At 40.1% G+C, this 13,779-nt stretch overlaps 1 protein-coding gene across 2 annotated transcripts in view; it reads right to left on the bottom strand.

Moving 5' to 3' along the window:
- The window catches only part of LOC146391367 (glucosidase 2 subunit beta-like), a 159,593-nt gene that overhangs the window by 72,971 nt on the left and 72,843 nt on the right, over positions 1 to 13,779 (bottom strand). The gene's annotated exons all lie outside the window — the stretch shown is intronic.

The raw sequence follows: 13,779 nt of genomic DNA, 5'->3' as shown, positions 1-13,779 counted from the left end.
GCTCTAAAACTTGAGGTTTGAAAACCAGGTGGGTGGAGCTGCTGTGCTCACAGTCAGAGGAGTTGGCCTGAGATGACCATTAATAAGGATTTCTGTTCTCAGTGTTAGAAAACACTGTCTGAAACAGCGCATTTATTATAGTACACTCTGAAGTCTGAGCTCATAAGGATTATTGGTAGACACTCTGAAGTCATTATTTAACATTGTGACAGTATATAATGCAGAGATGTGGAAGATGGGAAAGAATGATGGTCCCGATTTAAATCGAAATTGAAATTTTTTATCTAACTTAATGGGTTTGTACGAAGGATGCAGTAAACGGTTAGTTCCACCTAATGTTTTTTCTTTTGGAAACAGAAAACAAGCGTTGCCTGTGCCTAATCCTGCCATTGAAAATAACATCATTTTGCAGCACTTGGGGTGCCCTGGACTAAGCAATGGCTCTCCATCAAGCGCTTTAGAAACAGAGCACAGATCACACTGGCCTGACAATAAAATGGTGTACAGACCAGCAAACTCAGGTTGTCCATCTGGCAGCAGGCGCTGCCTGTCTATCCACTGGGATCATTCCTTCCTACTCTTCTGCCTCCCACTACTGTCTCTCCAATTAAAAGTTACACATCAGCCTCAAGTCTGAGCCAGACTTCCAGATGGTTGGAATGATAGAGCAAGCTTTTTCTTCTGTTGCATTGTCAGCGGAGAAATCAGTTACCTGTGTGTCTATTTTCCAAAAGTGCTGTGCCGTTGGGTGGTTGGCGGCTGCTTTGGGAATTGAGCCGAGTTCTCGTGCTTAGTTAAATCTCCAAACTGTGCTCTGTACTTTCAGACACAGAAGCTCGGCGCTGAGTGAGGAACTGCAGATTTCAAATGCTAATGCTGAGCCACATTTTGTTCCCTTTTAGGTTAGATGAGACTGTTTGTTTTTCAGTTTTGCTTTCACCGTTTCTCCTGACATTAAAAGGGACACCGAGACTTTTGTTGATATGTGAAGAAATGCCAATTACAGCTCTGCATTCTGACATAATACGTTGCAATTTAAGTTGCACTCCCAGCATACGGTGAAGCAAACGTTTCTCTATGATCGGCTGGAGTGAGAACGCTGAATATCACAAGCACTCATCCGACTGTCTCCATTTATTTCCTAGCTAGCTTTCAGACGATGATGTGCATTAAGCTGTCAGCGACCAAATACCACAGATATATGCCATGATAGGCGCATGATTTTTTTTTTTTTTTTAACCATTACTGCATCCACCGTTTGTTATCTCGCACGTGTTTTAAACGCAGTAAATCCCATGGCTCAGTATTTGTGCTGCCTCCTTGTGAAAATCTTCCTGTGTAGGAACAACGAACACATCTCTTAAGACCGCAAGACTGCAGCCCTCACAAAACACAGAACCTTACTTAAACGACTGAGAACTTAATCATAGCAAGCACAGGTAGAGCAAAGACAGCACAAAGGAGAATACGCCGTGCTGGTATGGTCAGCATCTTCTCAGTGTATTCATACCAAAGCCAGCAGAGCAGCATCAGTTCCAACTGCATCCTGCAGCTCACACAATCCAGTGTGGGAGACAACTTATGGTTTTTGTGTATCATTAACAGGCTGGCAGCCACCTGTCTTCATGATGTGCTATGCTTGGATTTTTTAATTCCTCAATAACTGTGAGTTTTGTTCCAATATCATCTGACAGGCACGTCTAATGAATAACAGATCCCGCCAACAGCCCAGTTTTTTAAAGCAACATGGGACTTTAGATGAAATCCATCCAACGGTTTCTTGAACTGTTTTACAGTCGGCTGGTGCCAGGATACATTGTAACAGAACTTGAAAGCCTCACGCAGTCAACTTGAATATCACTGTGGTAGATCAGAAGAAAACAGAAGAAGATGGTTGTGTATATATATCCAATAGGTAATTTCAGTTTTAATTTCTCCTTTTTCAAAAGGAGCCAATTCAGTTGGTTTAAGCTTCTGACCAGGATCCCTCCTGGTGAGGTGAGGTGTTCCGGGCAGGTGGAGGCCTCTCAGCTGGGAAAGCCTCTGTGTTTCCTCGGATAAGCTGGAAGAGATGGATGGGGAGAGAGGTCTAGGGTTCTCTGCTTAGACTGTTGCCTCAGTGACTTGGCCCCAGATAAGCAGAAGAAAATGGATGGATGGAATTTCAGTTTTAAAATAGAGAACATAAACTTTTATTAAGGTCCGAATATAAGCCTGTTTTAAGTCAATTTCACCAATTTTCATGCAAAATCTAAAATTAGTTTAATTCCTTCAAACAACACTCACACCTAAGACTGTTAGTCCGCTGGGGAAAAGCTGATTACAAACAGGAAGCTAAACGAAAAACCTCCTTGTGATTGCTTTGGTTGATAGCAGGTTGCTGTGGTTGCCCGTCACTTGCATTGAGAACGTAGGGCTGTTCGATATAACGATATATTTCGGATCACGATATAAAAACATCTATCGTTTCATTTTACGCTATTGTTTGTTTCATGGTGTCGCAAAATAAACCGTTTACAGCAATATTTTTCATCATTTTGATGGTCACTCTAGAAGTTCTCTCTTTCTCTTATATTTAATATAACCACACTACGGACAGACAACCGACTGTTTTTATGCGTTGTCGTTAGCAACAACGTCGGAAAACTACATTGCGTGGCTCCACCGTCCACTTGTATATTTCGCAATAAAGCTTCAGATGCTGTTGAGATTTTTCAAAATAAACGGAATCGAGTGAAATAGTATGCAGAGTGTTTACGGACGAGAAGCTAAAAAGAGCTAAAAAATAAACCTTAGAACAGGCTTTTCCCCGCATCACGGCATGTAATAAATACTCACAAAGAAAATTGCGGCCGTTTCAACTTATGTAACACTTGGCTCCAGGTACACGACGCCCAGCTGAAAACACTTCACGCAAGTTGAGTTGCCCAAGATTCACAGAATTTACAGAAAAAGTAAACTTTTGGTGATATATATCGTTGTCGGGACGATAATTGTCTTATATCGGGATATGAGATTTTGGTCATATTGCACAGCCCTGGGAGGATGCTAACTTCTCTACAATTGCTTGTTAGCTAGACTGAGCAGCAGTGAAACCTGAAAAGGTGTGATGCAAACTGGAAGCAACTTTCAAAGTAAAAGATTTACTGTATCACTGAAATCGACATGGTTACTTTGAACAGGAGCAGTAGCCTTTTGTGGTTTGTGTCACACTCTTTACAGTTTCTCTACCGCTTAGCAGGCAGTTGGCGAGTGTTTACGCCGTATTCCAATACAAACTATGGGCTCATGACCAAACGCAAACTAAAGATTTTCAGTGCAGCCTGTTTACATCGTTGCACCCAGTTTCACCTAGCAACAGCAAGCAATCTCTAGCAACCACTCGCTAGCCAACTGGGAAATACCCCTTTTTTCACTAGCCGCCTAGAGACCAGGTCACTGACTGGTCTCTAGGCGTACATGACTGGTGCCTTACACTGTTATCCAACTAATTATGGCTGTCAACCTTAATTAGTTAATCAACGAATGAGGAAACACAAAAAAACAGAAGCTAAAAATTGTTCCTGTTTTTCAAATATGGGGTCTTGCTGCTTTCTTTTCTATGTACGATAGCCAATGTTAGCACTCATTAACTTAACTATTGTTTGTCGCTAAAGTGCAGCAGTCGCCAAGCAGTAATATTTCAGGGAGGTTATTTTCAGTGTGGCGTTTGGCTGCCTGTATGGCAGGAATAGAAGTAAGGGTGTTTACATGCAGTGCCATGCAGTATACTAGCTGCTGTGACAAAAGGGTATGCACTCGCTTTTATATTATAACAGAACGGAAACTGACAGAAGAGCAAAGGAAAGCCTGTTGTTGTTTCATGTTCAAGCTGGGCAATTCATATAATGATGTGACATCATGAATGAAAAGGTGCCTTCCAATGCAATGCTTTTGCTGACTGAGCTAAACAGATCATCAAAACCCAACAAAGGAACAGACGTCAGTTATACAGCAACAAAATCTTCCAGAAATAATAGGAAGTAAGGTCACATGATAATTAAAAATGTGTATCGTTTCATCTTTGCCAGATTTTCAGAGTACAAATCAATACAAGCCACCACGCTGGCATTCAGCAGGGTCACCACTCAATGATCTATTTGTGTCTTCTTCTGTCTCCTCCGTCAAGCTCATTACCAGCAAAATGTGGGCTGAGGGTGAACTGTGTGGCTGAGCCTCAAATATGTGCCCCTAATAAGTGCTAAAGCAGTGTGGTGGGCAATGGGGGAGAATGCAAGGTGATAATTGAGAGCACAACAGTCACTTACAATATGTGCACCCTTTGTTTTAAATGTAGCATGCATTTCAGGCATCCATAGTAACAGTAAGTACTATATGCATATATACATACATACATAATTAAATTACCAGTACTGCTAATTTAAGGTAGCTGTGGCATAAACCTTACATTTGGTGGTGGACTAATACGTTTTATATATAAACTAAACCTTACCAGATTATCAGACCTTGACAGATTTCTAAACATATTTCAACACAATGTTGAGCAGAAATGCTGACAGCCAGAAACGAGGAAAAACCAAAAATTATGTTACAATTTCATATAAACCACACGTACAAAGATACTAGGAACCCATCTCAATTGAACAAATCAATATAACAATGTAACAACCTCAATTATATCTTGCACATGGGGAGACGAGACCGTTTTGGAGGGAGATAATCTTGACTGAATAGATCAAAGTGAAGGGAGTAAATTGAGTCCACAAAGGTTTGACATGAGTTTGCGTGCATCTGAAATCTCAATTACGCTACTTTATTAAATTGATCTTTCAGTAAACCCCTCCCTTATAGAAGTGCCTAATAATAGCTAAGCAACGATGGCAAGTATGTCTCAGTTTGGTTACTTATTTTAGTGCATTTTCATTTAGTCCACTGTGACCTTACTTGTGTAGTGCATATGTTTAGAAAGGTAGCACTGTCTCAAACTGAACACAGCGATTAGGGCACTTAATAAAAGAGACATTTATAATGAATGACTGTGATTGTTTTGCTGGCTACTGCAATTTGCGAACATTTGCAACATGTTGTGCTTTGGACCAAACATATTAACTTAAATGCATAACCACTGAATCACTTTACATCATAGTCAATATGAGGTTTCCACTGCAAATCTGCTACTGGTAGCTAGCTAGTGCTGATGACGTATTGTCCTGAAATTAGATAAATGAAATAGTCTGATGGTGCCTCTTTTTCTGCTGCATGTGTTTAGCTCTCAAATTTTTTGCCTGCATCCAGGTACTCTTATAAGCACTCAATGTAGCCGTACCTGAGAGTGAAACGAGTGCACTGTAAATAGCAAATGTAAGTATGGATGCATGCAATCTGATAATCTACAGTAATGACAATATTTAAACTGAAATGCATGTATATTGCTTAAAAGTATCTTCTTAACGAGCCTTTCCGGAAAAAAAGCACAAAATTATAAGAAAATGATCAAGCAATGTATTTATCTGCTCTATTACAACATGCTGTCATTAGCATATTCAGTTATCTGCCCTCCTTAGGCACTTGCAGTCCCCAAACAGAACTGCGATGCTGTTAATAGTAATAAGCTTTTTTCCTTTGTTCTTCTGTTGCTCCGTGATCGTTCAAAATTGTACCGAAAACTGAAGAAAATGATTTCAGACAAACAAAAATATATATAAATTTATCTAAGCTTAGCAAAAAGACACACAATACCAAATCGAGGTAATCGCTGCTACCAAATCAAATCATTTCATACTCCAAATAATGAACTGCCACTTTTAAATTACAGGTATTTACAGTACTTTTCTCCCAGAATAGCAAAGAGTCTTTGTTGTGCCAGCGAACAAGGGAGGTCAAAACAAAGCCATTTATCTCTGTTGAGTTGGAAATTAACTTCTGCCTCCAAGCAATTCGACCTAGTAAGAACCCTGTTATGCTGCTGACCTCTCGGGCAACGTGCGAGTGTGTGCGTGTGGCAAAAATAGCACGGTGGTGGATGTATAACTTCAGCCGATTAATATCACATTGTTGACATGACACAACCGAGAAACAACGAAACGATTTTTTAGTCATTCAAACTGCAGGATGAAGAAGGGACATGAATAGCATGTAAAATATGAAGGTATAGCTGCTTGCTTACAACTCAGACAATAAAAATGTGTCGCAGGACTTCCTGTGTCAAAAAATGAAGCGAATAGGCGACAGTAGCAGTGTGGCACTCACTAACTGTGTACACACATATGTGAAATGCATATTTGCACAGCAATATCTCTTTACACATTACATAACCATGATATACTGTGCATATAAGAGGAAAGTGCTGCTTCTAAAGATATCCCTGAGAAGCCTAGACAGCACTTCTTGCTGGAAAAAAAATCAATAAAGCATGTCTGTGGTTTTGTGTTGAAGCTTTAAAAATTGCAAGAAACTAAAAACTCTTTTATAAATCAGAAAATTATAAAAAAATACACATGGGGACTGCCCACTCACAATTTTCTGAATTACTTGTAGAAGATACGCACAAAGATTTCTGCTCATCTAAGTTTAAGAGAAGGCAGATAAGCCTCTGGATTCTCTGTTCAACACCTGATTATATTTCTCGGTCTTTTCTCTCCCTTTTTTTTTTTTAGCAAGTTCTTCATAGCTCACAGGCACACGTGTAAAAATCCCTGAAGGTGTAGCCAATCTGATCTAATACCCTAAGACTCAGAAGTGCAAATGTCTTAAAAAGACTAAAGTTCTTCTTCTGGGATTGATTAAACCCCTAAAATCTCATCTGTGTCTCTAAATTCTATACTAGTGCTATTCCCATAAAAATAATGCCTCTTACTGACAGGTTTAGCAGCCACGAGGAAGGAGACATATGATTGTCCGCACTGTTACGATGTGTGCATTTACTGCTTAATTTGTAAACCAAGAGGTCAAGTACCAGAGAAGGTGCTCTGGATTAGTTGGGAAACTTTCAGCTAGAGTATCTTAATGAGTTCCCGTCAACACGTTGGAGCAAAGGAGGAGCAAAAGACACAGACGAGGTGAAACGGAGAGCAGAGGACAGCAGCAAAACTTCATGAGGAGTCGCACACTGAGCTGAAACAAAACAGGTGGGCCATCGACCAATCAGAGAGGTTTAGTCAACAAATCAAAGCGTCCCAAAACTGATCCCAGTGGATCCATCGGCATGTGAGTGTGTGCATACAATAAATGATGTGCTACATAAGCATCAGTCCATTAGATTACATGAACCAGCGGTCTCCAACCCCCGGGTCTCCAACCCCCGGGCCACCAGTCCATTCGGTACCGGGCTCGGGTGTGAAATTAATGATTTTCAGGGTTTTTATTGTTATTTTTTTATCGTTTTTATCGTTAAATCTTCTTTTTTTTGGTACCGGTACTGGTTTTATTTTGCTGTATTTATCCGCGACACCTTAAAGGCCGGTCCGTGAAAATATTGTCAGACATAAACCGGTCCATGTCGCAAAAAAGGTTGGGGACCGCTGACATAAACAACATGAAACATCCTGTGGTTTATGTAAAATGTTAAAGGACTTTGCACGTCCATTGTCTCTGATACAGGTCTCATTTCTCAGCGTCAAAGTCAGAACAACCTGGAAATATAACTACAAAGTTCGACAAGAAAAACTTGCATACTGTAGCTTTAAGATATCACCAGTTGTGGTGGCTTTTGTCTGCTCATCCACTTTACAGCTCCGCAAGCCTGAAGAGATCAATTTTCTGAGCTCTGCTCCCTTTTCTGTGGCCTCAGAGATTCTGTTATAGGGGATAATTGTTGTCTCCCATACATTCATACTAGCTGTAGGGACCTACGTGGAAAAGTACATGAAATGCAGTGCAGAAAAATCAATACAACCATGCTAATTGGGCTCTCAGCAGGGAGGGAGGACCCATTTCTACAATCCAGCGATGATGAAGAGCCAAATTGCATGTGACACATTAGACAGTGTACTGCTTAGTTACCAATAAAAAAATAAAGTGTTTTAAGATTTAACTGCTTCCCATCTTAGCGTCAGATCAAAAAAAGCGCTCACGCAGTATTCCCATTGTAAATGAACAGATTCAAAAAACAACCTATTCTACTTTTCTATTCTACGCCGGCGTTTAGACAGACCGTCTGCTTCCTTACTTTGTTATATTAATATAGCAACACAGCATATAACCTACTTATCGAACGCTCTCAGTTTGAAACCCCCTGGAATACGTCTGCACCTTGTTATTATGCTAAACATGTGATGTCCTACCAATGATTTACATAAAACAAACAAATCCCCTAAGAACAGAAAATTAAATGGATAAATACGTCTCAGTGATAGGAGACATGGCTGTAACCGAGAACATAATGAAAACAATGGTGGCGCATTGCAAAAGCAAATGTAAGATGCTAATTAAATCCCCTGAGTAGGTTGTGAAAGCGTCTAAATGACGCATAGTTTACCATCCAACGGGCATTAGTTTAACTATCGGTATTATTGTAATACATCTGTGCTATGTTTTAATCTCTAATAGCAGAGCCAGGACAAATATTTGAGGTTTGGCCACAAATGACAAAGCAATAACATTTTCTTGAATATCCGTCTTTATTAAAAAGTTTCTTCTTGATAAAAAAAAAAACAAATATCTCACCTGTTTAAGCTCAGTCCCCCCTAAAGTCCCCGGTTGTGGTATTTATTGTAAAAAAACAAATCTGGTGCCACTTTCTGGAAGGTTGCCAAGCATAGCACACTCACAGAAGAGGCCACCTACTATTACTACGGCTCAAAACAGATGCTGGATTTGTTTTTCTTCTGTTCTGTTGCAATGAATTTGGTAGATTTGGAGGAATTTGTAAAACAGGTTTAAAAACATGACTGACTCATAGATTTATGGCCTTTAGTTATTCTCATATTCAGCTTTAATTAGGCAAAAGTACATTTTTGTAACATCGTTCACAGAGATCAGTGTTTTGTGCAGGGTTTTTGTCCCAGGTAGAAATGGTAAATAATGGCCTGGTTTGGAGAAAAGCACTTAATCACTTACACCTGTGATAAAAGTCAAAAATGTTTAAAATTTAAAATGACTGAATTCAAGAATTTATGACCAAATCATCGGTCGCACACTAAAATTAAGAAATTAATCAAGTATAATGTTCAACCACCAAAACAAATTTAGAAATTCAAGCAAATAACTGTGATTTGACATCATAATAAAAAACATTTTTTCTCCTTTTCTATAAGTTAACAACAGTAACAATATTTTAGCAATAAAACTATCATTTTGATTAAAGAGCGTGGACATACTGGTGGGTTAACCGTTACAGAAACAGATATTAGTCATTACTAATTTAGGTCAACAGTGGCTCAAAGCTTACATTGGGTGGTGATCCAATGGATTTGTTAAGCACTGTAAATATCAAAAACAGTAGAACTGTAAAAAATTGTAAAAACCTTGATGTACCTCAAATCAAACAGTAATCAAGGTTATATGTGACCATATGCCAGCTTATAGTTCCCAGTATTCTCGCCTATAGATACAGAACAACACTAAAACTGTATGTATTTCCTAATAAAACTTGGGAAATGATGGTAACCTGGGTATTTTGAGTTCATGCTGTATATGTCACAGAGCAGAATGCACATATTCAGTTCCTCTGTAAACGAGCCAGCCTCACCAGAACACATTTAATAGTTTTAGCAGCTATGAAAGAACCAAGAAATCGCCCGACATCCCTAATTTTCTAAATCTAAAGAAAACCGGTAAAACGACTGGCTGTTGGCTGCCTTTGTGCATCCACTGTATGTTGGCGTCTGTGGTTCGGATTGTTTCTCTCGCTCTCTTTCAGACTCTGAATCAGCAGGTCCCTTCGGTAAACAAGGCAGAGTGATTGTTGGATTTGCATATTCCTGAATAAATTATATTTCATTTCTGAGATAAGCGGTGCACTACTGTTTAGTAGCTTTTCCTCCTCCTTCTCTTCTGCCTCCTCTCTACGCCATTCACGCATGCTGCCACGAATTAACCCTGATCATGAGGGACCGTGGCGAGTAAGAAAGTGCTGCTCAAAATTCATGTTTTCGGCGGAAGGAAAATCATGCCATTGGCCCCCGGTGGGGCCCAGACTGCCAACTACGTGTATGGTTAATCAGGGCTGATAATGATTCATGCCCATGTCTGCCACCAAGGAGAAGGATGGGAGCCACGCTTAGTGGTGTGAGATGGGGCTAGAAAGCCAGGGAGGAGAGGAGGTGGAGATTAAAGAGGCTGAAGCTACAGTTGGAGATGGAGGTGGAGAAGAGAAATGGGAAGATAAGGACAGTAGTGGAGAGGAGGCGACTCCCAAAGACGAGTCCGTGAAGGAAGGCAACGAAGGAATGCAAAAGAAGTCTAATCCGCTGGATTAGGCTGTTTAATGTGGGAGCAAATCACTATTTTGTGTGTGTGTGTGTGTGTGTGTGTGTGTGTGTGTGTGTGTGTGTGTGTGTGTGTGTGCAGCCAGACCAGCATATGGACATGTGTGCATATTCACAAAACTGTGTCTAATGGGCCTGGGTGAATGAGGTTCTTCATATGAACACATCTACAGACTGTAACCCCTTTTTAATTACAGCCCTGGCATGCTGAAGAAGCGACCACGAGGGAAGAAAATAAAGAAACCTTCCATTAAACCACATGTAGGTCTAACACCCCCCTCAATCCGTTCAGCTGATGGCTGCTTTTTTATTTCTCCCCCTAATTCCTCTCACTTCCTTGGGAGAATTGGGCTGGTGGTATTTTGGCTGTGAAAAGGAAACCATCGGACGGCAGGGGCATGAATATTCCAAATGACTAATGTTGCACATGCTTATTTTTGACATATCTGGCTTCCGCAGGGAAATAAAACACTTCTAATGCAGGGGGACCATCTGTTATCTGTTGCTGGTGTTTCAGAGCAGGCGGATTCGGTGCTCGCTCTTGTACGTGCGCGCACACACACACACATTAAGGATACACACAGGCATGCAGGAACGCGGGCAGACAGATCGACATGTTCTCACGCAGCGGGAGATGTGTCGTACGTAGCCGGTACGACACATGCGCACACACACGTACTAACAGCAGAATCCGTCGGGAGCATGCACAACAGACACGCTCTAAACTCCTATACAAATTGAACACTCCTTTTCTTCCCCCTTTTTTCTTTCATTCAGTGTGTTTGTCAAATGCACTGTAAATCACGGGGTGTAGATGACTGGGAATGCACACAATTTTTATACTGGCCATAAATACTCTGGCCTGTCTCTTCTCTGCAGCTGGGGCAGGATAATATGCTGGCAGTGTAAAGGGGGGGGAGGATAGACTAGATGCACTAGATTCTCTCCTAGATTGGTTTGAAACTGTGGTCAAAGTAATAGTTGCAAGAGGTATAGTAAACAAAGCTCTTGCATGCATGGATTACCTGTTTGTTATTTTCAGAAAATAGCTTCTGGGTGTGCCATAATACCCCTGTTCAGGCAATAAGGCGTTCTGGATAGCTAGATTTGCCTCAACAATATGTGATGTGTTTGAAAAGAGTCCACAGCACAGCTAACAGTGCAAAGATTTTAGATAAAGTGCAAAATAACCACTGAAATAATTAAATTGTATTACAGATATTGTTAAAGGTAACCTGGATTTTTTATTTAAATAAAATAAATATGTTACATACAGTAACATAATATATAAATGCATACATATTCTATACTGTATATAAATGATGGCAGTACCCACATTGCTGTCACCTATTTATCTGTCCTGTTGGGGGCGCTGTGTAAGACACTCAGACCTATGCTATGATTGTTTTGTTTTTTTAAACCATATTGGAGTCCATGCTGTTATCACATAACGCCTCTTAGCTTTATTAACAAGATGCACCACACAGACACAGATACCTGCTAATTAGTGTGAAGATCTTAATTAAATTTAAACTAAAATTTCACTCCTGTGGAGGGTGTTAGTAGAATTAACCACAAGTTTATTTTAAATTGGTAGAACAAAAAGATGTTTGCAGGATGGGTTAGCAAAGCGCAATTATGTCATAGACACAGGCAATATTAACTACATCATTACCAGACATTATCTGGGCTTCCTTATTAGTAACCCATCTATACTACAAGCCTCTGAAACTGATCACTTCCTTCTTTGTATACAAAGACGTGACAGACGTGTTATTCTCCCTATATGAAGCTTTGAGGAGTTACTGCTTATAGTCCACTAAATACCCTGACGTAAATGAAGGCCTTGTTTGTCTTGTGAGGTGCGTTTGTATTGTCTGTCATCGCTGCTGTTGTGTGCTCCTCGCTGTTTGCAGTGTTTGACATAAAACGGATAAATATTGGGGGCTTAGTTCTGACGCTATTTGGACTCCCACACCTGGTTCAGCTTTAGAAGGATTTTAATTGGCTGTGCATCACTGCTGTAATGTTACATTCTCACCCCTGGTGGAAGTTTACGATTGGTGATCCCGCATTTTTGTGTTTTGTCTGATTAAAATCCTGTTGAAGGTTTGTGTGCTCCTATCGAGCTGTTATGAAGTTGACAATTAGATACAGACAGCACAACCCTTTTTTTTTTTCTACCAGGGCACAAACATCCTGACTTCTGCTCTGAAGTCGGCAATTTTAACAAGAGCGTCAAGAGTGGGAGTTGACTCATTTTTGGAGCCGACTTTAAGTGCCTGTTTTTTATTTTTGGCACTTCCACATCGGCCTCATTTTTTTAGCCACAGATTCTATTACCATTTATAAAACGTACCAATCGTGACGTTTTCGGCTACAGACATAGACCGATTTCGGTTAAAGCTACTGAAACGTGTACAGCACACATTTGACTTCCAAGAAAATCACAACCAAACAGAAAAAAATATATATTTTTGTCTTTGAAGAATGTGGTTATTATGAATTTTCCAGAGCACACCATGATCTTTTTTAAATGCTTAGTTTTTAAATGTACTTTAACAAGTGTGTAACGCTGTAAAAACAAGTGCAAAGTGCAGGCTTTTATTATATGCACTGTTGAAACACATTTTAATATACTTGACATAAATTTGAGCACAATTACTTTATTTATGTGGCTACAGTACATGTGTATTATTCATCTCATTGTTTAGGCAATTTATTTTAATGTTTAGTCAAAAAAAAAATTTTTTTTTAACCCTAGGACACTATCGCCGGGTGATTTTCACCCGAGCAAATATATTTGATTTTCAATATGTTGTGTTTGTCTGTGTGTCATGGGTCCTTGTGTAGCTTCAGCATTGTCTTTGACATCTTTGAAGGCGTGGGTGTTTCCCTAACCCAAAGCCCACTTTCTCCTACAGGCATGTGTTCAGGTGATTTTTACCCGGCAATAGTGATAGAGGGTAAAGTAGGTTTTGGGTGGATTTCACCCAGTGATAGTGTTAGTGTAAATCAGGTGATCTTGCCGCATCTCAAGTCCTGATCTGTAGCGTGCTTGACATCCCTACCCCGGCACGCTTGCAGGTGAGGCAGGACCAGTGGCAGCAGAAAGCAGTAGCCTCTTAGAGAGGTGGACAGGACAGGAAGTGTGTCCACGCCATTACTACCCTGCGTCTATTTACTGCATGTAAGGAATAGGTAAGTAAGAGTGGTCCTAGAGTTTGCATGTTATACTTATTTAGTGCGATGATTATGACAAAATATCACAAAGTGGTGATTTCCAAGGCAATTCATATGATGAAAAAAATATTTTAGTCAACTGGTCATTTTTACACACCAAAAAGTGCAA

Source organism: Perissodus microlepis, chromosome 3 (genome assembly GCF_051167445.1).
Source record: "Perissodus microlepis isolate ML-2025 ecotype Zambia chromosome 3, ASM5116744v1, whole genome shotgun sequence".
Taxonomy (NCBI): Eukaryota; Metazoa; Chordata; class Actinopteri; order Cichliformes; family Cichlidae; genus Perissodus; species Perissodus microlepis.
The sequence above is the reverse complement of the archived record's forward strand: the minus strand, read 5'-3'. Positions and strand labels throughout refer to the sequence as shown.